Raw genomic sequence first — 26,609 nt, 5'->3', positions numbered from 1 at the left:
GGAAAAAAATGTAAAATTACTAATTACTTTGAAAATGCGAACAAGGTCTTTTTCAATGGCAGGAAAGACTTAGTTCTGTCTGGGAGGGACCAGAGGAGGAGGAAATGAAGGGACCACTTCGTCAACACTGAACATTTTTTTTAAAGATTTTATTTATTTATTTATTTGACAGAGAGAGAGAAGCAGGGAGAGCAGCAGATGGAGAGGAAGAAGCAGACTCCTTCCTCACTGAGCAAGGAGCCCAATGAGGGGCTCGATCCCAGAACCCTGAGATCATGACCTGAGCCGAAGGTAGATGCCTAACTGACTGAGCCACCCAGGCGCCCGAATGCACATTTTTTTCTCCTAAACAGAATACACATGAATACATTAACAGCATGGGAGTAGGCCAGCAATGTCATTATCCACAAGAGTGTAGAAATTGTGTGAAAACTGTTCAAGTCACTCAGGAAATTCAGGTTAGTACAAGATTACAAATAGCTCTTCCCTCTCCCTACATGCAGAGCACGAGCATTTTTGTACTAATTATCAAGGCAAAGAAATACAGTCCTAGTATCAAGTACAGCCTATAAATATGGACTCAAAACAGGATTCAAAGGAACAAGTTTAGCCTGGCACTATATGGAAAACCTGGCTAGTACCTCCTTGTACTTTAGCTATGAGATGAGAAAATCAAACTAAATAGATTTTTAAAAATCCCTAAATGAAAGCCTATATCCCTTTCTTTGGGAAAGGCAACAAAATAAGCCATTGACTTTTTTTTTTTTTTTTAATCTCTAACTTAGCCAGCATCCAAAATGCAGTACAATGCAGGATATTTATCCTACCACCCTTTGTACAAATACAGATTTCCATAAAATCAATTAATCTCAGGGGTAGAAGGGGCTTCGGAGGTCATGAAGCCCAATCTCCTACCCAGTTACTCCCACAGCCAGAAGATTATCTAGCCGTGTTCAAAAGCCTCCATTTGGGGAGCTTACCACTGTTTAAGGCAGCCCCTTGCACTGAGGAAGAGCAAAAGTTATTAGAATGTTCTAATATTGGGCTGAAATCTGCCTCCTGGTAATTTCCACCCACTGGTCCTAGTTTTATCCTCTGAAGCATTTCAGGGTCTAACCCCTCATCCATCACCATGACAACTCTTCAAATATTTGAGGGCAATGAAAGCTTTCTTCACCCAGGCTATACATTCCCAATTTCCACACCTCTTCATTTAGAGATAGACCCTTCATTCCCCTCAGGATGCTATCCTTGAAAGTATATCCTACTTGGTCAATGTCCATGTTAAAATATACCGAGCAGAATATGATACAGTAATACATTGGCACCTGGGTGCAAAGACTTCTGCCCCTTTCCAGGAACACACATTTTCTGACATAAGAATAAAAGTTTTGTTCAATAACTCTCCCTAGTAATGCCTGCTATCAGAAACATAGGCGGTAGTACTCAATCTTGACATCTCCAAAACAGAAGTTTTCCCTAGAAAGCATTACAAGATTGACTTTAGTTCAATAAATGGGTTCAAGCACTCGTGACAAAGAAGGATTTATGTAGGGGACATAGAAGATACACAATCCTAAAAATATATAGAAAAGATTATTAGATACAGAGGAAGGGGAAACCATTTCCTTGGAGAAGTCTGGGCAGGCTGAATGGAGAGCACAGGAAGAGACAGGAGTTGAGGGGTCTTGAAGGATGGGTGAGATTTCAATGAACAGAGAAACACGTGGGGAGAGTGAGTTTCAAGACAGAATAGACAACTGAACGGCAACGACTAAAGAAAAGGCTATGATGCTACCAGGATACTAACAGCTCAATGAGACGGTGGTGCATAAGGCAAGAAGGGAAGGAATGGGACAGAAAGCTTGGAAATCCATTCGAAGAAGCTGGACTTACCAATTATGCCAACTATTTAAATCTGGCAAATCCCCTAGTCATGGCTGATGACGTTTTTACTCAGTATAGGAATCCCTAAGATATTCATTTCTATACTCTTACTATATTCTAATGGGATTTGGCTACACAAAAACTAGAGGTACGCCCCTGTTAGAATGGCCATCATCAAAAAGACAAGAGATAACAAACGTTGGCGAGGATGTGGAGGAAAGGCAACTCTGGGGCACTGCTGGTGGGAATGTTAATTAGTACAGACACTATGGAAAATAGTATGGAGGTTCCTCAAAATACTAAAAATAGATCTAACATATGATCCAGCAATTCCACTTCTGGGACTATATCCAAAGGAAAAGAAAACACTAACTCAAAAAGATATCTGCACCCCCATGTTCACAGTAACTTTATTTACAGCAGCCAAGACATGGGAACAATCTATGTGCCCATCAATGGATGAATGGATAAAGAAGTTGTGATACACACACACACTCCAATATTATTTCACCATTAAAAAAAAAGGAAATCCTGGGCGCCTGGGCGGCTCAGTTGGTTAAGCGACTGCCTTCGGCTCAGGTCATGATCCTGGAGTCCCGGGATCGAGTCCCACATCGGGCTCCCTGCTCAGCAGGGAGTCTGCTTCTCCCTCTGACCCTCCCCCCTCTCATGTGCTCTCTCTCTCTCTCATTTTCTCTCTCTCAAATAAATAGATAAAATCTTTAAAAAAAAAAAAGGAAATCCTGCCATTTGCAACAATAGGGATGGAACTTGAGGGCATTATGCTAAGTAAAATAAGTCAGAGAAAGATAAATAATGTATGATCTCTTAAGTGTGGAATCTCAGGACAAAATCAAAAGCAAAAATTTCTTTAAAACAATCAAACTTATAGGAAACGAGATCCAATTTCTGGTTATCTGAGGCAGAGGGTTGAAGGGAGGGGGAATCAGAAGAAGGTGGTCAAAAGACACAAACTTCCAGTGCTAAGATAAATATGATGACGACAGCTAACACTGCTGCTTGTTAAGAGAGTAAATCCTAAGAGTTCTCAACACAAGGAGAAGTTTTTTTCTTTTTTTCCTTCTCCTTTTATTGTATCTGTATGAGAGGATGGATGCTAACTAAACTTACTTTGGTAATCATTTTACAATTTCTGTAAGTCAAATCATTGTGCTGTATACCTTAAACTTATACAATGATATATGTCAGTTATATAACAGACTTATTATATGCACACATTGTGCAAACACAAGAACAGCTAACATATTGTACTTTATGTTGTACTGTTCTTGTGCCAGGCACTATACACTAAATGCTTCACACAAATGAACTCACCGGACACTTAGAATGTCCATTTGAAGTAGGAACTATTATTTTCTCTTTCTCTATAAGAAGAAACTGAGGCACAGAGAGGTTAAGAAACTTCTCCAAGATCACAGAGCTAGTGAGTGGGAAGAGTAAAGATGTGAACCTAAAGCCTGTCTCCAGGGCTAATCTGCTACACCACGCTACCTCTCACATTAAGTATGTAGTTACTTATTCTAACAACCTGCTTATAACCTTACTGATTCAGGTTTTTTAAAAGCTGTTTTTAGCCTTCGGAATGAGCTAAAGCAACTTTTCGGTTTATATCTATCTGCTCATCTTCCGGAACTCTTAGACTATTCTGGATAGTGATTAAGGGGCTCAGTTAGCCTGCTGAATCCCAGGAACTCTGAATCATCATAGAAAACGAGACATTCCTCCACGGCTAACTGAAGGGAAATTTGCCTGTGGTAAAAATATATCTACAGATCATACACAGTTCCCCTCAGACCTCCCCCGAAGCAGATTCCATAATTAAGGGTAGACTAATCTCTTCAAGCTGCCACTCCCTCCCCACTTCCAGGACAGTTCACAGCTGAACGACTCTGACAGATAAAAATGTAACCCGCTGTTAAAATCCCCAGGAAAGAAAATTCCACAGCCACCCCCAAGGTAACAAATCCCCTTGCCTGACCACTTGGAGCCATGCCTATTCATCGAATGAGGAAGTTTATTTACATGCTTCCAATGAAACTGCTTTCTCTTGATTTCCTCAGGGGCCCTCTGGCCGCTGAAAACTTGCTTTGTTCTGTGGCGGCTGGCGCTGTTTCAGAGTCCGGGATCACTTAATTGGGTCATGACTTGTTTTCGAGTCCTGACTCCTCTGCCACCGAGGAAACTTGCTGAAGTTAGCAGACTGAGCAGAGATGACTTAAGGGAAATCTGGACCCCTAGAGGGAGGTGTTCTTAGTTAGCCTTGACCAAAGAGCTGGGCACACACTACATACTCCATGGAAGTAGTACCATACTACTATGGTAAGTAAGGCCAAGGGAAGGAGGAGAGAGCCAGAGATTAACTTGAAAGACAGGTTGTAACTAAACTGGGAAAGCCTTGCCAAGGACTCTGGTTTCACTCAGTGGGCCACAGGTTTTCAGAAGGGCCAGGAGTTTTCTCTTTGCTTTAGGAAAATCTCTCCAACATGGAAAAATGTATAAAGGACATTAGTACTGGAGATAGAGTGGTTAGTTAGGGGATCATTCTAACAATCCCGATGCCTTTCCCATGTGCTCCTGATTACTGATGCGGAGGAGACGGTGAGGGAACATGACAGGTGCTGTCAGAGATTGGAAGGCATGTCCTGAGGGAGAGGGCTCAGTGCACTTCTCCAAAGTCCCTGAGAGGCGGATGAAGCTCCATGGAAGAGTAAGATTTCACCTCCTTAGAAGGGACTGGCAGCAAGGTGTGGCACTGAGGATGGAAAGTGCTTACAAACGGTGCCACACTATAGAATTGGAAGGAATGGATGTTCTATTTCACATTCCTCTTAAATCCATTTAGAATTACATATTATGCAAAGGACATACAAAAAGATTCCCAAAGGACCATCCACTATGATCCTACTGCCGTGTATGAGAAATACATTATATTTTCAAATTTTTTGGCTAAGGGATAACATGGAGATTTGTTATAAATATAACTAATATAAAATATTGCTGAATGCTACTCAAGAAGGAGCCGGCAAAGCAAATATTTACTAAACCCCTTTTGTATGCTTGGACCACAGCCACAGCTGAGATCAGCTTTTCTTTTGAAGGCTCTATTTCTAGCTTGCCAGAATAACTACCTTTATAGATCACCTGCTCAGCACCACATTTTATACTAGTTGCCCTATTCTATAATCTGAATCCGCACAAACGCCATACGAAGCAGATATCATTGTTCCTATTTTGCAGATATTGAAATGGAAGCATAGAGGGGGACACTTACCCATAGTGATTGTGCGGAAAGGTGACAGAGATGGGATTGGGTCTCAAAGCCATTCACCTCCCAAGTCCTATGTGTTGCCGTGAGCTGCCTTGGGGAGGGCAGGCAAGCCCCGAGAAGGGCTCTGACCTAGAACACAGAAGCTGGCGTTGGAACTAGGAAAGATATCTGATGCAGGGCATGGCTCTGGGCAGCCATATTTGCTTAATGCACTTTTTCTAAGTGAAGCCATTTTCAATTCAGTATTTTTCTAACTATTTTTAGGATAGAAAGAGGAATGGGTTTCAAGCCCTGGGAGACCAAAGTGACTCACTTTCTGGCTCTGCCTCTTGCTTTGAGGGAATAACCTAGGTCAGCAACCCCCAAAGTGTGTTTGGGGAAACTTGAGGCTCCTGAAAAGCCATTTTTTAAGTAAACCACTTGTTTAGTTTTATAAAATGCAACAGTGTGAAAACTCACTTGATCACAGAGACTTTTTTCCATACAACACCTGGCACCCTGCAGATCAACAGTTCAGAGAACACGCGGTGACAGAGGCTAAGGACCCCTCACCTCCTCCAAGGCAATCCCAGTATTGAGGTGTGGATTAGCCTTGTAGGTAATGACTTGACCAGAGCCTTCTGCAGGCAGTGTGGGTGTGAAGAAATAGAAACTGCCATGTACTGATGACTGCCTGGGTGAGTCATTAACTTCCTTGAGCCTCAGTTTCCTTATCTAGGAAATGGAGGAAACATAACGTTGTCTTGGGGACTGATGAAACAATGTACCGAATGGGTTTCATATAACTGCCTGACACTTAATAAGACTCAGGGAATGTTAGCTATTACTTTTTAAAATCATATTAAATGCTGGAGATGACATTACATGGACTTGTGAAAATACTTCATAAACTCAATAATACTATATAAATGTCAATTCTTCATTGTTGTTGTTATTACAAGACACTTCCTAGTCTCTGTAAAATGCTGCAGTTAAGTCCTCTGAGTGCACAGAAATACTCCGTTGCTGAAGATTGATTACTCTGCTCGTTAAGGCTTCATTACTCATGTGGCCCTGACCTGCAATGGAAAAGAACAAAAATCCTTCTCCCCCCACCCCCGCCCATAAATGGAAATTACTTTTCAAGAGGCCACTTTCTTTTGGCATGAGAAGCGAAGCAAAGAAAGCACTTGGGGAGGGGTGTTTGTAATCAATAAAGTATAAGGAAATAAAGAACATTTAAGCAGTTAAGAAAGTTTTAATATAGCAATATGCAAGGATCTTTAGATGTCTTTGGCTTGAGCAGTCAATTTTTAGCTAACTGACCATACACTGGAATTTCAAAGAGCATCGAGAAACTGGAGGTACTGGAAAATAATCCATTGAGCTTCTAGTTGCAGCTCGTGAGCCCTTGCCTCTTTCCACATCGGCCTCTGATGAACAGGTTTCCTATACAAACAGGAGCTTTGCAAATGTTTACTTTTCCACAGGTCTTTTTATTCATCTGGACTCTCAGAGGAAGGAGGTGACACTCTTAACTCAAGCCTGGCCATTGGGACCCAGCAGGGTGTTCACCTGGAGGAGTTCGGTATTCTTCCCAAACAGGCTAATTGCCTACACCAAGGTGCCCAGAGTACAGAAGAAATTATCCCCACACCTGACTGTGGGCACTTGATATGTGACATCACCCAGTCCACAGGCGCTCCATCCCTCGTCCTCCCTCAGTTGGGGGGGAGGGGCATGAACACAGACAGGCGCTCCCAGGTCTCTCCTCTCTCATTTCCTGTCCTCTCTACTCCCCTCCACTTTCCTCACTCGCTCTCTCTCTTTCCCCAGAAGAAATGCCTTACCTGTGAAAATGCTTTCCAGTTTACAAGGTAATTTTACAGCTGCTCCTAACACATGGGCTTTCGAGTCCAGAGAAAGGAGTCTGTGTTTGAGAATCCATCTCAGGCACTCACTGACTACGTGCCCTTGGGCAAGACTGGCCGACTTCTTCAAGAACAGTCAGATAAGAATACCTAACTTCAAAGAATTGTTGGGAAGATAAAATGATCTAACGTATGAGAACATTTTCCACTGCGACTAGAGTAGAGAAAGTACTTGTTAAGTAGCAGCTATTCGTTTTGGTGTTTTGGTTGGGTTTGGTTTAAGATTTTGTTTATTTGAGAGAGAGAGAGAGAAAGCATGAAGAGAGGGAAGGGTCAGAGGGAGAAGCAAACTCCCTGCTAAGCCGGGAGCCCAATGCGGGACCCCGAGATCATGACCCAAACTGAAGGCCGATGCTTAACCGACTGAGCCACCCAGGTGCCCACAGCAGCTATTCATATCAGGCCCCTCTGAATTAGGGACTAATGGCAACATTTTACATCATAGAAATGTAAGGCATAGAGGGAGGGTGACATTGCCAAGGCCATCCAGTTAATAAGATACAGATCTAGACTTTGAATCCAGGGCACTCAACTCCCTGGACACTTTTCACCAACCCAAGAAATGTATTTCTTAGTAACACACAGAATGATTTTATGAGATTTGCTTTATTTTCCGACTCTGGAGGCCAAGAACTGTTATGATATGATTCTCGCTATCCTATAGTGGCCAGGAAATTATAGTCTGATATGTACATATGTATATATGCATACATGTATGTGTATATATGTATAGTAAACTATAAATGTTCTTTCATCCAAAAATATTATAGATAGGTTAGGTATGGGAAATCTGCAGTGATGTTCAGGGAATGTTCAAGAACAAAGCAGAGGCCATCCAATGACACGAGAGGAGAAAACACATTCAGCTTCCAACTTTGCTGCAACAATGTTGATTCAGTGTTTTCATTTCTTCAAAGAAATATTTGCAGTAGCTCTTATATTTAACAAGCCAGCTTGTGCTTAGTGTTTTATAAATACAAAATAAGAATACAATTTTTTTTAAAAAGCAAGAACACACAATAAAACCACATAGTGCTGAGAAAGCATCATAATTTGGTACAATATATTTGATGTATAAGAAAAGAACTTTCCTGGGCACAGTTTGGATAGTTATTATCTTAGAACTCGAGAAAATACACATTAAATACTAAGACGTTATCAAATATAATCATGTCGAGAAGTCAGAAAACTTTACTAGAACCTAAATAAACATTTGTAAATGAAATCTACTTTTTATTACAACCTGCGTGCGAACTAGATGGGCAATTTCTTTCAGGTTAAAATCTGTAGCCCTTTAAAATGCAATTTATTAATACTGGACCCATTGGAAACCCCTCAGAATGTTGGGGGGTGGGGTACAAGTAATTTCCCTGATCCTCCGGAACAGCTCCAGGAGTTCTTTAATCTGGGTGTCCTTATACTCTGATTTCCCAAAGTTGATCCGGCTTATTATTGGAAGGATAGGAAAACCCAGGAAATGCAAAGGCATCTTCATGGAATCACTGTAAAAATGAGTCATTTCACCCACAGAATTTTTTGCCTCTAATAAATATACTTTCAGTATTCACTATTAAATATACTTCTGTTTAAAAAGAAATTAAGACTTTATATTCCGGGGTGCCTGGGTGGCTCAGTTGGTTAAGCATCTGCCTTCAGCTCAGGTCATGATCCCAGGGTCATGGAATCGAGTCCTGCATCAGGCTCCCTGTGCAGCGGGGATCCTGCTTCTCCCTCTGCCACTCCTCCTGCTTGTGCTCTCTCTCTTGCTCTCTCTCAAATAAATAAATAAAATCTTTAAAAAAAAAGACTTTATATTCCTTTAGGTTCATAGCAAAATTAAAGGAAAGGTATAGAGATTGTCCTGTACACCTTCTACTCCCATGCATGCAACATCCCCCACTCCAGAGTGGTACATTTGTCATAATCAATGAACCTACAATGACACATCATTATCACCTAAAGCCCACAGTTTATGTTACAGTTCCCTCTGGGTGTTATACATTCTATAGGTTTGAACAAACGTATAATTCTCTGTGCTCTGCCTCCCCCCTCCCTAACCCTTGGCAACCACTGATGGTTTTATGGTCTCCATAATCTAGCCTTTTCCAGAATTTCATATACTTGGAATTATATTTAATCATGAATGGTGCAAATAATATGGAAGTAGGATATAATGTATAAACTCTAGTTTTAGGGTCTAAGACCCAAATCATGTTATAGAAAAAAGTCCAAGAAGATGGGTTTAAATCTTGGCCCTACCACTTATGGACTTGTGTGCTTTTGCACAAAACATTTATTCTTCATGAGCATTTGTTTCCTCAATTATAATTTAGGGAAAATAATACATACTTCAGATGTGCCTTGGGGAATGTGCAAGATAACATGAATAAAAACTCCTAGCATGGGGCTAGACATACAATAAGGAAGAATTCTGCAAATGTTGGGTGAGTCTGAATAACAAATTGAACCTGAAGCTAGATATATTCAGTCCCTGAACAAATATATGTGGCTTCTAAATCTCTTGCTGCCCCCACCCTACCCCAAATCCCTGGAGAAGAATTCAGAGCATAGTGAGTTTTCAATCCATCGGACTGATCTTTCCTTCAGAAAACCTCAAAATTCTTAGACCACTTTACTCTCAGAAAGAATCACACATGTTCTTTGAAAGCACCAGTTTCCAAACAGGAGGGGGTTTTATTTGTTTATTTTATTTTATTTTGAGGTGGACAATCTTTATTAACTGAAATCTTATGTTGAAGCACAACAATCTCCATAAAATCAGTAGAATCTGTGAGTATGTGAGGGTGAAGGTGTGTGAGTTTGGAACAGGGTAGGGTCTGGCCTTGAGCCAGCTGCCTTCTCTCCAACAACCAACCTCCTCCACAGCCCCCAAGAGGCCCAGATAACTCCCAGAAATCCCTGGGACAGTTTGAAAATTTCTGTTCTCCAGGGACAAATAAGCCTTCCCATTCCAAGGTAGGAAAGCTGTCAGGACTATTCTGCTACAATACCAATTTTTAAATACCAATAGGGCCACCATCTATGGAGAAGTCACAACTGAACAGAGATCTACCCCTCTGTTAGATATCCCCCCCATTTCATTTCAAATTCTTGTGGTCTTTAAAACTATCTAGGGTCAGTTAATTAATAAAGGCTCAAGGTGGGATTCATTTTAACCTAAATTATTAACCCATCTCTAGTATTAATTTGGTAATAAGTAAAACAAATGGAAGTCACATGGGGTATTTCTGATTTGGGCATAAGAGAGCAAAACTGCAAGATTCAGTGTTCTGCAGCTTTAAAATCATCTAATGCTTTGCACCTAGTTGCAAACATCCTCCAAAAAAATATACAGATTGATACAATCCATTTGGGTCTAAATTGAGCAAAGTAGGCATAGTGATATGAGAGTATTATAGACGAGGCCTTGCCCTGGTGTCAAATTTACTTTAATCTCCCAAGCGGAAGGAATAAAGAAGTACTGTGCTTTAATTTGGGGGCGATTTATACACCGTAGTAATTACAGATGTGAAAGCAATGTCTTTGTAATAAAGTTCTGGCTAAAACCATAGTTTTAAGGATCTGGATAATAGTTTTCCAGTAGCTATTTGTATTTCTCTCCAGATTGACTATCAGTGGTATCTTTACTTACAGAAATGTGTTCCACACAGCTAAATCTAAGATTATTGTATTTCAGAAAAGAGGAAGATTCTCTTTACTTGGTTGGAAACAGACAGAAGGGTATCTGTAGTAATTCTCTGTAGCCCCAAACATTTTCCCCAGCACCACACTTAACAGTTAAACCATTTTAACTATTGAATGGAAGTGACTACATAGCACTTTGCAAGTTAAGCTCTTGTCTTAAATAATACATATTACTATTATCACTCATAAATTCATTTCCAGGCAAACCCTATTTATAAAAGGCAAGTGTTAATAACACACAAGCTGCACGATTTCTTTCAGGGAGTAGTACCCATTAATAGAGCTTGCTTCAATCTCTTAGAAAATGGGCCTTTTTAAACCAGTGAGTAGCTTCTAATCTAGTAAATGCAAATCAATCTGTATTTATTACACTCTGCTCTTTTTTTGCCCTTTTCCATCTTAAACTTTAAAGAGGTTTACTTAGTCCTAGACTTTGTGTTTGCTCTTGGAGCAATGCAAGAAAAATTTCCTGAAAGAATCATGTTTTCAGAGTTGTGAACCATGGAGAAACAGAATGTGTGGGGCTGTGAGACACTGAGGAAGCTAGCTTGGAAACAGAACCTGCTGCTCAGCCTTATGGCTAAAGATCTGAAAGTGCCGATATTCTAATCTGAATGGGTAGCTGAGTTTCATAAATATCCGTGCTATTGTGTGATTAGCCACAGAAAAAGGAAACTGGGAGTCACAGAAATGCAAGCAAATTAAAACAAATAAACAAAAACCCAGAAAAAACAAAACAAAACAAAACTGCGATTCAGTGCAGTATTCAGGGATAAAGTGCTGTGTCATTGCCAATGACCACAGATTACACTCCAATGCTAGCTGCGAAGCTCAGTATTTCCTAAGCCAGGATGCAGATTCAAGATGGAAAACTGAGCTTATGCATCATGTATCCTTCCTCGTCTTGTGTCCTATTGAAATGGGAGAAAAGCGATTCAATTTTTTAATGAACCTATCACAATGCTGGCAGGAAAGGAATCAAGCAAAAGAACAGGAAGTCCAAAGGAACCAGGAAGAGAGAAGCAAATATGATCAAAGGAACAAAGGGAACAGGGTAGGAAAAACAGCACTTCAAAACTATCATGCTCAATGAAACTTCAAGATTTAGGTCAACTAATACAAAAAGCAGGACCGGAACCTGAGGCACTCATCAAGGTAATTAACAAAGAGCTGAATGTCAGTTGAGCCAAATAGCCCCTTCCAATTTCTGTAGTTATAAGGACTGACATTTGTTGAGGACCTAAAAAAGCCAGGTACTCATTGAATATTTACAACAACTCTCTGAAGCAGGTATTATTATTATTCTTATTTGTTAAATAAAGAAATTAAGGCACAGAGAAATTAAGCAACTTACTTATAGTCACTTGGCTATTAAGTGATAGAATCCAAACCCAGGAACAGTTTGGCTCCAGAAAAGATGTTTCCGATAGCCATCTATACTACACTGCCGTAGAAGGCCATTTGAAAACTGCTCCTTTATGAAGTTGAGGAGCTTCAAATTCAGGATGGCAGACTGAGCACCAGCTGTTAGCCTTACCTTCCCGGACCATCCCCAGAAATAATAGCCACAAAAAATTTTTAGTATTCATTTCTACAATGAAAAGCAAGGAACGCCTTCATAGAACCAGAAACTTTGAGGACTCATGAAAGACAGAAGTCAAAGAGATCAAAGAAAGAAACCACAAACCAAAACACTTGCAAAAAAGAACTAAAGAGAAAAGAGGAAGGAGGCCTAGGGTGTTTGAAGACCAGACTTGGCAGTTACTGGGGAGAGAAATAGGCCTTGGGGCAGCTGAGGAGACAAGCACCCCACCCTGCCCTTGCGCTGTGCTGCTGAGCAACAGAAATGCTAACCCCAGGAAAACTATGACTGCAGCACTTGGGTCTTGCACACAGAACAAAGCCCTGGGTAAAAGGAGGAGAAACTGGTATCCACTGTCCTCTGGATATAAGCATGTCTACCTGTCCTCTGGTCACTGACCCTCTCCCAAAGGCAGGCTTCATGGACAGGTTAACAGGGAGGCTCCAATCTAAAGAAGAATGCAAAACCATGAGGCACCAGCATTTGATGTAGAACATCACCAAACATAGCAAACAGAAGCACCTGCACCCTGAGGAAATAGAGCAAACAGAATAAACCTTTAGGATAGGAAAAAATAATGTCCTCAAAGTCCTAACAGTGAATATGACATCTATAAAGTAAATCAAGTGTGGGTCTTGACAACTAGAAATGTGATCGTTTAAATCAAAACATAAATTCAATAGCTAGGCTAAATAGCAAAATGGACAATTAAAAGCAAATTAATGAGCTAGATGATCAGAATGAGGAATTCTTGCACAACACAACTCAAGAGATTGAATGTACAACAAAAAAGGTTAAGAGGCTCAGAGGTTAGACACAGATGTTTCAATATTTATCTAATTATTATCCCAGAAAGGAGATTATATAGTATTGAAATGAAGAAATATTCAAGGCAATAATGGAAGACAATTTTCAACAACTGAAGATGGTATCTCCAAGACGGGAGGACCCAAGTGCCAAACGGTGAATAAAAAAGACACATTATAGTGTATACCCAGAACTCCAAAGATAGAGACAAAAATCTCAATTGCTTCACAGAGGAACAATATCCTGATTCTAAATAAAGAAACAATTATCAGACTGACATAGGCCTTTTCATCATCCACAGTACGTGCAAAAATATCCATCTCTTAAAAATTCACTTCTCGGGGGGTCGCCTGGGTGGCTCAGTTGGTTAATCATCCAACTCTTGATTTTGGCTCAGGTCATGATCTCAGGGTCACGCCATGTCGGGCTCCGCACCTGGCATGGAACCTGCTTGAGATTCTCTTTGTCCCTCTGCCCCTCCCCACCACTCCCACTCACTCTCTTAAAAAGAAAAAAAAAATCATGTGGGAAAATTAACCTAGGATTATAGGTCCAGCGAATTATCATTCAAGAGTGAATCAAAATAAAGACATCTTTGAACATACAAGGAATCAGAAATTTTTTTTAACCCATAAACTCTCAATGAATGACTCAGTTTTACTTCAGAAAAAAAATAAGACAAAAAAAGGCAAACAAAAAATGAATCTAAGTGTTTGATCCAAAAAAGCAATGATAAGCAAAAATAATAATATGAATAATACTATAATATATATATATATCATTACATGTATCATAGTATATACAATTATAGCATATAAATATATAATAGCTATTATATATGTGGTATATCATAATATATTAAACATAATGATATAAATAAAATGTCAAATATATAAATATTTCTGACAATCTGGAACTAAAATCTCAGATAATCTCAACATGGGAAATAGCTGGGGATAAGCATTCTAAGGTTCTTATCTTTTTTGGAGAAATTATATAGATATTGACTTAAAAATATTGCTAAAAAATGTTCATTGCTATTAAATTTTTAAGACCAACCACCAGAAATTAGAAATATAGGGGCGCCTGGGTGGTTCAGTTGTTAAGCGGCTGCCTTCGGCTCAGGTCATGATCCCAGGGTCCTGGGATCAAGTCGCACATCAGCCTCCCTGCTCAGCCAGGAGCCTGCTTCTCCCTCTCCCACTCCCCCTGCTTGTGTTCCCTCTCTTGCTGTGTCTCTCTCGGTCAAATAAATAAATAAAATCTTAAAAAAAAAAGAAATTAAAAGTATAAAGATTATAAAATTTCCAAACCTTAGGATGGAGGTAGAAATGGAACAGAAAAATTATCTATCCAAGAAAGAGCAAACAGAGGGAAAAAAGTTTTTAAATGAATGGAAACTAGAAAACGAAAAGATAGCATGTAGCATAAATCCAAGCATATCGCTAATCGCAATAAATATGAATGAGTTTAAACATCTTTAAAATAAAAAATATTAATGAGGATAAAAAGAACATGAAGAAAGATTATAACAACAAAATTTGGGGGAGCCAGAAACAGAAAGATAAATAGTTACTGACTTAGGGCACCTAAACTAAACAGAATCTCCTGACTGGGGGGAAATGAGATACAGCTGAGGGAAGAGTTACCATAAAAAAAAAACAGAGAAGTAAGTGAAAGTCTAGATAGGTATATACAGAATCTTGAGACCCAGGGCCCTATTCCCACCTGGATCCCAAAATGTTTTCAGTGATGTGTTTTCCCTTCAGACAGAACACCAGAAGATTCTTCTCTGAGAAATAAGATGACCCAAAAGAACAGACCAAAGGATACTGACACCAGGAATTCCCCAATTAAACTGCCTGGTCAATATCCCTGCTGGAAAACCAATGGTCAATAGCCCCAACTACGTTCACAGAGCTTCCCACCAGCTTTTTAGTGCCCCATTCTTAAATGAACATAGAACCAAGGATCAATATATATATGTGTGAAGAAAGTATAATCGGAAAGATCAAAGCTATATCCAGAATAAAGAAAGTTGGAGGAAACAGTCTGTTTTAAAGAAAACTTTGAAAAATACTTAATATTCTCAGAGAAATAAAAGAAAATATTATAGCCATAAAATAAGATTAGGATGCTTTTAATAAGAAGCATGCAAGACAAAAACATCTCTTAAAATTAGATATATGATGGATAAATATTAGAACGCTGGAAATAAAGAGAAAATCCTAAAAACATTCAGAGGCTAAAAATAGGTGGTGTGCGTATTGAAAAAAAAAAGAATCAAATTGTATCATACTTCTCAATGTCAAAACTGGAAACTTGAAGAAAATGGAACAATACCTTCAAAAATTCTGAGGGAAATGGAATCCAACACAGAATTTATTTTAAATCCAGTTAATCATCAGTCATATATAAGGGTAGAATAAGGATGTTTTCAGAAACATAAGATGTCAAAACTTATATCTCATGCATTCTTTCTCAGAAAGCTGCAGGAAAGGCATTCCTCCAAACTGAGCAAGTCAAATAAGAAATAAAATGTGAGATTCTGGAACAGGGCATCCAATCCAAATGCAGTGAGGAAATTCCCAAAATGATGGTGAGGGGAGACCCAGGATGATAGCTATGCAACAAGCCTGGGAAAGAAACAGGTCCAAATTAGAGGAGTTCAGAAATTTCTAGAGAGAATTCTCCAAAAAGACAAAACTGATGGCATACCACATGTGCACAAACATATATATCAAAAGAATATTTAAGAATTAGCAGAAAGTGTGGGTATAAATCAACGATAAATGTATTTTTAAAACTAACATTAAAGAAAGCTTTCTAAGCCGATAGAGCTCTCGCAAACATGGTGAACATTCCTAAAACCTAAAAATTTCTACAGGAATTGTGGCAAGCAGCAACCCCACAAAGTGACACAGTACAGGAAAGGCAAAGATTCTCTTTATGCCCAGGGAAGGCAGCATAATGACAGGAAGCAGAGTGGCTATGGTAGGCAGACTAAGCCAATTTTCTGGAAAAAGACTGAAACTACAAAGAAGATTGTGCTGAGGCTTGAATGTGTCAAGCCCAGCTGCAGATCTAAGAGAATGCTGGCTATTAAGAGACACAAGCATTTTGAACTGGAAGGAGATAAGAAGAGGAAGCGTCAACTGATCCAGTCTAAGCTTCATATTTTGTTATATTATGAAGACAATAAAATCTTGAGGTTATGTTAAAAAAAAAACTAACAAAAAAGAAGTGAATGACTCTAGGGAGAGCAAAAAGATGTGCAAGATAGCTTTGAATAAAGTTTACATGGTCATAATCATAAAAAAATGTTAATATTGACCTAATCAAAATTCTAAGTTCATCAGCAAGATGGGTGGGATGTAAGACTGCTTGGGGGAACTGATAAAAGAATGATAAATCTTCAATTTCCACTACAGAAGATAAATGGAAAATGCCCAAAACTTAAAAAAAAAAAAACAAAAGTGACAGTAAGAAGTTATTTAATAAGCTTTTTAGAGCTATTTGATTCAATTAGCAAATAGCAACAACTTGGAATCATGAACTACTTTGCTAAAACAAGACTCCCACCTACCTACAGAGAAATGAGAACAAAACTGGCAACAGGCTTCTCATCAACAGCACCGAATTCTAGAATACCAAGTTACACACCTTCCAAGGCCCAAGGAAAAAGTTTTCAAGTGGGAATTTATACCTATCTGAATTATCAAATATTATAAGAATAAAATATTTTCAGCTCTGTATGGATTTGAAAAGTTTACATTCATGCACCCCATAGGAAAACTAGTTCTCTAGAAGAAAGCAAAACAGAAAAGGAATACAAGAAAGAATATGAAATGAGATATAAGGAACTATGGAAACTGAGTATTACCTACAAGAAGACAAGAAAACTGAAGAAGCAAATCCATGTTCTTTGGCAAATGGGATATATTTTTTCCCTGTATGTAGAGTTCAGAGACTCTTTTCAGTTCTCTATTTTTTTAGAGCAAAAAGAAAACCTGACTTTGCAATGAAGAATATTTAATAACTGTGTTATTTTTATTTGGGTTTTAATTTTTAGAAACAATCTGCAGAAAAATCAGGGAATGCTGAATTATAGATAAAGATCATATTGTAAATGTTATAGACTTTGGCCATGAAAAATAAGAATAAGCCTTTTTTAAAAGAGGATCAGGGAAATCCAAATCAAAACCTCAATGAGATACCACCTCACACCAGACAGAATGGCTAAAATCAATAAGTCAGCAAACGACAGATGTTGGTGGGGATGCAGAGAAAGGAGAACCCTCCTACACTGATGGTGGGAATGCAAGCTGGTGCAGCCACTCTGGAAAACAGTAGGGAGATTCCTCAAAATTTGAAAATAGAGCTACCATATGACCCAGCAATTGCACTAGTGGGTATTTACCCCAAAGATACAAATGTAGTGATCTGAAAGGGTACGTGCACACCAGTGTTTATAGCAGCAATGTCCACAATAGCCAAACTATGGAAAGAGCCTAGATGTCCATCGACAGATGAATGGAAAAAGAAGCTGTGGTGTGTGTGTGTGTATATATATATATATCTATATACACATATATACATATACATATATATATATATATATATATATATATACACACACACACAATGGAATATTATGCAGCCATCAAAAGGAATGAAATCTTGCCATTTGCAATGACGTGGATAGAACTTGAGGGTATCATGCTGAGCAAAATAAGTCAATCAGAAAAAGACATGTATCATATGATCTCACTGATATGAGGAATTCTTAATGTCAGGAAACAAACTGAGGGTTGCTGGAGTGGTGGTGGGGAGGGATGGGGTGGCTGGGTGATAGACATTGGGGAGGGTATGTGCTATGGTGAGCACTGTGAATTGTGTAAGACTGTTGAATCACAGATCTGTACCTCTGAAACAAATAATACATTATATGTTAAAAAAAAAAAGAAGATAGTAGGAAGGGAAAAATGAAGGGGGGAAATTAGAGGGGGAGACGAAACCTGAGAGACAAACTGAGGGTTCTAGGGGAGGTGGGGGGGTGGGTTAGCCTGGTGATGGGTATTAAAGAGGGCACATATTGAATGGAGCATTGGGTGTTATATGCAAACAATGAATCATGGAACACTACCTCAAAAAAAAAAAAAAAACAAATTGGGTTTTGTTACTTTTGTAATTAAAACATTTTAAAAATAAAAAAAAGAGGAAATTGAAGGGATTGTGGTTAAGAAACTACATGTACAAAGTTCCTCATCTTTCACAGTTAAGGATTAAAAGGTACACTCTAAATCCTGAATTATGAATCATAAATATTTTATCTAAATTGTAAAGGAGAGCCCCAAAAGATATGAAATAAAAACAGTTGAAAATACTAGTACTCCCTTTGAGAAATAGAATTAGGGGTAGGGAGAGATGAGAACTCTTGTTTTTCATCTTATATATATTTTTTCCTTTTTGTTTGAATACTTTTACTATGCTGCTATGGTCTGAATGTTTGTGTCCCCCCAAATTCATGTTGGAAATCCTAACCCCTACAGGTGATGGTAAAAGGTGGGGCCTTTGGGAGGTGATTGGTCGTCAGGGTAGAACCCTCATGGGTGGGCTCAGGGCTCTTATAAAAGAGATCCACCAGGGCTTCTGACCCCCTTCTACCACATGAGGACATAGCAAGAAGCTTCAGCCTGAAGAGGGCCCTTACTCGATCATATTGACACCTTATCCTCAGACTGCCAACCTCTAGAACTGTGAGAAGTAAATTTCTGTTGTAAGTTACCCAGTCTGTGGTATTTTCTTATAGCAGCCTGATACATGCCTAGATAAAACTTTCATTTTTATAAAAGACTAGCTTAAGGGATGCCTGGGTGGCTCAGTCGTTAGGCTGCTGCCTTCGGCTCAGGTCATGGTCCCAGCATCCTGGGATCGAGTCCCACATCGGGCTCCCTGCTCCGCGGGAGGCCTGCTTCTCCCTCTCCCACTCCCCCTGCTTGTGTTCCCTCTCTCACTCTGTCTCTCTCTGTCAAATAAATAAATAAATAAATAAATAAATAAATAAATAAATAAATAAATAAAGACTAGCTTAAAATGAGAAAAATAAAATGAGGGTGGGCCCTCACCAATAGGGAATTGGTATTACCATCCAGTAGATGGTAATGTATCCATGCAGGAATCCTGGTAGACCCTGGAAGGACACGTGCTGGAAAGACAGAAGGGGAGCTCAAGGCCCTCACAGAAGAATGTCTACAGTTGTTCATAAAAATGGTTTTTATTCACTTATTCAGTCAATACTAATTCAGTCAATATTAATCAAGGGACTATTATGTGCTTGAACTGTGTTAAGCACTAGGCACACATTGGAGAATAACCATTCTTAGGGAGCTCATAATCTGATGGGGAAGATAATAAATAAATAAACATAGAAATAAGCATATAATTACATTAGGACTTCTGTACAGAGACTGAGAACTAAGAAAAGGCCTTTAGGTTGCAGAAAACAAATATGTAACATGATCAGTTTTATGTTAAAACATTATACGAATATAAAAGTATGCACTGTGGATGTAGGTTTATGCATACATTAGAAAGAGAATTGAAAAGTTGTATACCAAAACGTCAGAATCAGGAGTAGGTGGAGGAAATGAAAGATTTCCATTTTTACTTCCTACATTTCTTTTAGACAAGTATTAATTTTGCAATTTTTCTCATTTAAAAATTTAAAATAACACAAATTTATAGTAAAACTAATGAACACTAGTCAAGAGAATGGACAATTGAGCAAAATGCTACTCATCACTTCTGGAAGAAAAAAATTAAAACGTTTTCCCCATGGATAGTTGTTAGCATTATATTCCTATAAAAAGGAAGAATGCCAGTGTTTATTATAATTTATTAATTATATTTATTTATATATATCCATATGCAAGCACTTAGCCAAAGATACTTTCTAGAGTGTTAATTTATGGTCCTTTAAAAAATATTGAATTACCCAAGCATGCATTCTCACTTCTGTATCATAGGCCTCTTATGCTTTAATTAAGATAATTTTTTTAGCTCAAATAAGGCTCAGTATTTTGCAAGTCTTTAAAATCTAATAGCTCAATCCACTTATACTCAACAAACTTTTTGACTAGAGTCTGGGTGACAGGACCTTTGCTAGGACCTGAGGGACACAAAGATGATTAAGACAGAAAAGCAGCTCACAGGAAGTTCACAAGGGAGTCTCAGTGTTTATATAAGGATCTCACTATCCCTTGAGAGCCACAGAAGTCTTTCACAGCTAGCCTATGGTTCTCATCTTCTCATTTTTGTATCAAGTTATTAGGCTATTTTTCGAGGTAGCCAGGAGTCATGTGGCTCTTTTGGTTAATAGCCCTTGGTTTGAAATGTGACACTGAAGCATTAAACAAGGTTTCAATATTTGATATTGTGCTCTTTTCTTGTGTGTGCTATCAAGAACCAAAATTAGAGCAATGCTGTGCCCAGAATTTGACTGTAACCCCCTTCGTGTGTGCCAATGTTAAAGCTGTAGCGGCCACATTTCCCAGCTGGATTTGTAGATGCACCAACTCTGTGGGTGGAATATTCGCTCTGCCTCTGGAAGGCTTCATTTTGTATTAATTTGAATTCAGCTGCAGGTCTCTATCAAGTGACTATAAGCAGGTTTAATTGCGCTTCTGTGGTTTACTATCACCAGAGACCAAAAATAGCCAGTACCCTAGTGTTTGCACCTTTTTTATGACACTTTTTACAGTTTATCAGTTTATACATTCACATGCCTATCCTCCCCCTCTGGCATGTGAGCTCTGTGAGGACAGAAGACCTATCTCATTGTTTTGTTTCTCCTCGGTTCTGTGTAAAATGTCTAGAAATAAAATTTTGATTGGTAAGTGCTTAATGAATTTTTTAAAATATCACTTAGTGGACAGCCTACTCTCTTGTTTCCATACCTGTTCACCCCCATTTACCCAAGGTGCTGAATCTCTGACTCACCATTTGAAGAGCGTTTATGAGAATTGGGCCCTAATTACAGGAGCAACATGTACTGATTCCTTTTTAGGTTCCAGACCATGTGCTAAGTATGTGTGTATTCCTTTACACATTGTATACATTTCTCTTTACAACAACCCCTCAGTCAGGATCCACTTTATCACCACTGCACACATGAAGAATCAAGGCCTAGCCGTAATGTGCCGCACATCAAGGCACAGCTCATAAAGGGTAAGTATAGAACTTGAACCTACACCCTTCTGTCTTTTGGGCCTAAGCATTTAACCACCATATTATACTAAAGGTGGCGTTCCCAAGACTGTGTGAGAAAATGGTAAAGAAATGTATTAATCTGAGGAAGTGGTAGAGACGGCAGGGCAGTTTAGAAAGGCATGGCTCTGACTGGAATGTGGATCTTGGGGTTGGATACAAGTTAGTATCAGTGAGGTGGAATTCCTTTGCTTTAATAAGAACAATGTACTTGACAAGTCATTTCATTATGTTTTTCCGGAAGCATGTAGTCACTTGTCACTTATTTACAACGAGGGAATAATTACAACTCATTTTGTAATTTGTACAAATATGCAGAATGAACCATTTACAACAGTTAGACCCATGATTAGGGCATGTAATTATAGCACAGTGGTTTTGGGTTGTTGTTGTTTTTTTTTTCATAAGGGTTGATAGAATTAATCTTCTCTTCGTTTTTTGTTTTTCCAAAATGCTTAAAAATCCCAGTGTTTTTAGTAAACTGCTCTCCCCTTACCATGGAAGGGTTTTTAAAGCCTCAGCATCAGAAAGTCCTGGGTTTATGTCTCGGTCTACCACTCTCTAGTCGTGTGACATTAGACATGTTACTTCATCTCCCTAAGCTCCAGAAATCCACATGAAAAGCAAGAAAAAGGAGTTCTAACTTGCCAAGTTTTTTTGAGAAGAGACAAAGTACATGAAGCTCCGAGCACAGAGTTTGGAACCTAGTAACTGTGATGATGATGTTGATGATGACCTTTACTGAGTGCTTACTATTTGCCAGGCATTTATCTGAGCGTCTTATAGGAATAAACTCATTGACTCCATACAAGTAGCAAGCAATAGTCACCGTACCAGCAGTGCTCAGTTTGAGGACTGTATGCCCATGCCACTATTTTTCCACTGGAATCACAGTGATGATTAAAACTCACTGTAAGGGTACCTAGGTGACTCAGTCAGTTAACTGTCTGCCTTCGGCTCAGGTCATGATCCCACGGTCCTGGGATCAAGTCCCATGTCAGGCTCTCTGGTCAACGTGGAGCCTGCTTCTCCCCCTCCCTCTCCCTGTGTGTGTGCTCATCCTCACTCTTTCTCTAGCTCTCACTCTCTCACAAATAAATAAAATCTTAAAAAAAAAAAAAACAACTCAATGTAGCTCCTTGGTATTTACCCAAATAAGTTAAAAACTTAGGTTAACACAAAAACTGGCACACAAAGGTTTAAAGCAGCTTTGTTCACAATTGCCAAAACTTAAAAGCAACCAAGATGTCCAACAGGTGAATGGATAAACTGTGGTACATTCATCCAATGCATATTTTTTATTAATAAAAAAATGAATGATAGAGCCACAAAAAGATCAAGGAACCAGAAATGCACGTTGCTAAGTGAAAGAAACCAATCTGAAAGGCAACATACTGTATGATTCCAACTGAATGACATTCTGGAAAATGTAAAATTATGGAAAAAGATCAGTGGTTGCCAAAGTTTCAGGAGGAGGGAGGAGGGAAGGATTAATAGGTGGAGCACAAGAGATTTTTAAGATAGTGAAACTATTCTATATGATACCACAATGATAGAGACACATCATTACATATTTGTCAAAACCCACAGAATATACAAAGAGTGACCCTGATGCAAATTTTTGGAGTTAATAGTAATGGATCAATATTAAGACTGAATCATCAATTGTAAAAAATGTACCACACTAATGCAAGATGTTAAATAGGAGAAATTATGTGTTTGGGGGCTGAGGAGTATACATTCTATACTTTCTGCTCAATTTTTCTTTAAACCTCAAATTGTTCTAAAAACTAAAGTCTGTTGACTTGTAAAAACATACCAGATTCTACGCTTAAAAAGTAGAGTTCTTTTGAGAGTTGATTGAGTTTTCCCTGCCCACAAAAAAAACATATTTTTTCCCCTGAAAAAGAAATCACTGTAAAAAAACTAAACGTTGAGAACGGTCTTAAATAAGATTAGATGTATTTGGGTTCATTACTACATATTGCTGCTTCTTTTTCATACCCACACCAAAAAAAGGAAAGAAAGAAAATTTTCAGAGATGAAATAAAGGGAACCCACCTGGAGTGCCCACCTCATGTATGCTGAATAATTTCAGACACAGAGGAATCCCCAAGTCGGTGATTCCTAAAGCAGTCAGTGCAGAATGTCCGCTTCACACGCAACTTGCTAGAAAGACAGATTCTTGGTCTGCCCAGACCTGCTGAGTCAGGGGCAGGACCCAGCAATCTGTGTTTTAACCAGCCCTTCAGGTGAGTCTGATGCTTGCTGAAGTTCCATAGCTACTGCTCCAAGTCAGTGGATCTCTACTTTCCTTTTTTTAAATTGTTTTTTAAAAATTTTTAAAAAGATCTTACTTTTAAGTAATCTCCACACCCAACGTGGGGCTCAAACTCACAACCCCGAGATTAAGAGTTACATGCTCTACCGACTGAGCCAGCCAGGTGCCCCTCTACTTTCCATTTTTTAGCAAACACATAAATTCACAAGCAAAAGATTACCATGTTTGATGACGGAGCCCCAGCATAAGATTGGTCCTAGGGCAAGGTGAGTGGGGTGCCAAAACACACAGAAATCAAGTTAGATACTACTTCAGTGCGATGCTTTAAAAATCAAAATGAATGCAAAAAAATCCATGATGAACAAATACCAAACTTTTCAATACAGACAGGATCGGTGTGACTGGTTTTTCCTTTGGCCTCAGGCTGCCATAAGGATCCACTGCTTCAGCATGGGGGGCAGGGGCGGGGGGGCTTGGGGCTGGGCTCAGTGAGGCCAGCTCCTTCCCTTTCTCCTGACTGAAGTCCACGCCCTGGGTCACAGCGTCCTCCTTCAGTCACTGCCTCCATTGAAGCTCGGTACTAATTGAGGGGAAAATGTGAGCATTTCCAAACGAAATTAAAGAACTACTGTTCTCAAGACTTACCATTTTTGTGGGAAGACTGAGTTTACAGAAAGATAGCAGAGCGCCCACCCCATAATATCTCCACGTGCAAGCTACAATAGTGCTAAGTGTTTAAATTCTAAGGAATCCCCCAGGACAAGAGAACTGAGCTACATGAGGCTCATTTGGTAACTTCAAATCGGGGCGCCTGGGTGGCTTAGTCGGTTAAGCCTCTGCCTTGGGCTCAGGTGTGGTCCCGGGGTCCTGGGATCGAGCCCTGCATCGGGCTCCCTGCTCAGTGGGGAGCCTCTCCCTCTGCCCGCCGCTCCCCTCCACTCATGCTCTCCCTCTCTCTCAAATAAATAAATCTTAAAAAAAAAAAACAAAAAAAAACCAAACCGCTCCGGAGACTGCACACAGCTACAGGAGTGGTAGCTGTGTTAGTTACCCTCCTGGGAGACAGCAGCTCTAGAGCCGTGTTTGCAAGGTCCGTAAAGTTGGCAGAGGGGATGAGAGAAGAAGCAAAAGCTGCTACAGCCGGAAGAAGGAATGAAAAATCTGGGGATGGGGGAAATGCAACACTGGTTTGCTGAGCTCCTAGAGGAATAAGGAAAAGAGGTACAGGAGGTGTCAGCGGGAAGCGGCAAAGTGGGAGAAAGAGGGTGAGGGAGGGAGGCACAGCTTGTGACTAAAAGCATCACTCAGCCAGAGCCGTACCTGGATTCTGGAAGCTGAGAAACTGGAGGTCCTGAATCAAGAGTCAGAAGTGGCCAACAATTAAAAGCATCAGAGGACATTAACACTGAGTTAAATAGTCATTTAAAGAATTTCAAGTGAAGGAACCTGTGAAAGGCTTCAGCACAAATTCAAACTCGTCAACTGAAGTGGTGAGTGGGGGACATCCAGAGCATGCATGCATGTATGTATGTATGTATGTATGTATGTATGTATGTATGTATTTATTTATTTATTTATTTTTAAAGAAGAGTGCTCAGTTTGGGAATACTGACCAATTTCTGGACACCTGAGTCATGCTGAACAGAGAAACTTAGCATCACTGTGGGAGTCTACCCGTTGGGTGATTTTGGCAGGGCTGGACTTTGCAAACTGTTTTCTTTTTGAAGAAACGTATTTGTCTTTCTCGGTAATTGTTGCTGAAGACCTGCAGCTGAGACCCAGCAGCGGCTGCAGGAGGCAGACCAGGACAAGGCTCAGCAGGTTACAGAAATAAGGGCTCCAGCTCAAGCTGAGAAAGCAGATATAGAGGAAACAGACTGGGCGAGGTAAAGCTCCCCCTTAACCCGTTGCTAAGAAGGAAATTGCCAGAAGACAGTAGGGTCAAGTAAAAGTGGAATAGTACTGTCATTGTTCTTTGAAACAGAGAGGAGAGGAGCTCCTCAGGGTTATCGTCATAGCCTGTAAGAACTAGAATTCTGCAAGATCCATTTCTCAGGGACAGCCATTAGGCATCTGAACAGAGCCCAGAAGGCTTATGATATTTATCGGGATCAGGGCCTGTCACCTCTGTTTAGCAAGTTATCAAACCAGAGCCATCACTGAGACCAGAAATAGGAAAGAAGGAGGAGGCCCCTACAACACACAGACTCTGTGGAACAGGAAAGTGCCATGGACTTGTTCTGGCAACCTCACGCTCACTGTCCCATCCCCCTCATGCTACTGAGCTGTGGGCTGTCCTTGTCAGAATATTCTTCATAGAGGAGGTCGACACAGGTTGACTGGGTCCAGGAGAAGAAGCCACTGGCCAGAGCTGAAGTGTAGCCCAGCTCTGGATCTAAGGAGATGTTGACCGTGGGACTCTACCCAGGGAGAAAAAAAACAAGTTCTGATAGAGAAGTCTACCAGCCTAGAGGCCATGCCAACTTCAGGGCTGAAGGGAAGGAAAGAAATTCAAGCTGAGATCCTGTAGGGTGTCAATACATTACATAATGATTTTCCTAAAATTAAAAAAAATCTGTTTATGTATATAGAGAGAGAGATGAGAGAGAGAGAGTTAAGTACTCCTCTCCTGTCAAAATACTAACTTGTCTTTGATAAATTGGGAGTAAATGATTTTTGTCACTACTTGAAAATAAGAATGAGGCCAAAAAGTGAAGATATTTGGATGACAGAGCAGAGAGTTTTTGAAGATTCTTGAATTACCCAGTGACGTGACGAAATCAGTCTTCAAGGAGAAAGATCTGAGCAGCAGTGTACAGGATGAATTAGAAGAGAGGACTGAAGACAGAAAGCCTAGTATGGCATGCTGTTGAAATGATT

The sequence above is a fragment of the Eumetopias jubatus genome, unplaced genomic scaffold (genome assembly GCF_037043125.1).
Source record: "Eumetopias jubatus isolate StellerSeaLion01/CBP00866 unplaced genomic scaffold, mEumJub1_p1.0 scaffold_6, whole genome shotgun sequence".
Lineage (NCBI taxonomy): Eukaryota > Metazoa > Chordata > Mammalia > Carnivora > Otariidae > Eumetopias > Eumetopias jubatus.
This window is presented reverse-complemented; position numbering follows the sequence as displayed.